Genomic DNA, 868 nt, shown 5'->3' on the forward strand with positions numbered 1-868 from the left:
GGGAGCGGCCACTGCACTCCAGTCTGGGTGACGGAGTGAGACTCCAACTCAAAAAAAAACTGTTACACATTGAGGCCGGGCGTGGTACCTCCCACCTGTAATCCCAGCACTTTGGGAGGCTGAGGTGGGAGGATCGCTTGAGCCCAAGAATTTAAGACTTGGTTTGAAATCGAGTTCAAGTCCAGCCCGGGTAACATAGTGAAACTTTGTCTAAAAAAAGGAAAAAAGTGTAAAATTATAGTTTGGTGCACAAGTCTGTGACTCTATTCAAAACTACTGAGTGGTACACTTTAAGTGGATACCTGGGCTGGAGCTATTGGGGGGCACTGGAGGCACTGGGAGGGCAAGGTGACCACACGTCTGGGGCCAACAGGAGTCCTCCCGCCTGCCAGGTTCTGGCAGGAAATTCCTTCCTTCCTCTGTGTTGACCTGCACCCAGGGACGGGGAGGGCTGCTGGCATGGAGGACACAGTGCAGCTTTCACTCCAGGGAGATGCCACCGGGGACCCTGAGCTCGGCACCCTGCTCTGCCAGGGCAGGGTTCCCAGGAGGCACCCATCGAGAAACGAGGCCTCTGGAGGGCTGGTGGCACCCGGGGGCTGGGTTCCGGGGAGCCTCGGCACGCCACCTCCACCCTTCCAGGACGGAGTCAGGAAATACCTGCTGGAAGGTTCTGGCAGAGTTCCCGTCAAGGTGATGCTATCTTCCCAGCCAGGCAGGGCCTGCCTCTGTTCCGGGAACCCAGGATGGGGAGGGGCTTGACTGGGGTCCCTCTACCCACCCCCCGCCCCCTGCGTAGAGGAAGCCGGACCCAGAAAGGGGGCAGTCCAAATGCGGTGACCCCTGGCACTCAAAGCTCAGGCATCCC

This window comes from Carlito syrichta, unplaced genomic scaffold (assembly GCF_000164805.1).
Source record: "Carlito syrichta isolate Samal-C Ts95f unplaced genomic scaffold, Tarsius_syrichta-2.0.1 Scaffold314629, whole genome shotgun sequence".
Classification (NCBI taxonomy): domain Eukaryota; kingdom Metazoa; phylum Chordata; class Mammalia; order Primates; family Tarsiidae; genus Carlito; species Carlito syrichta.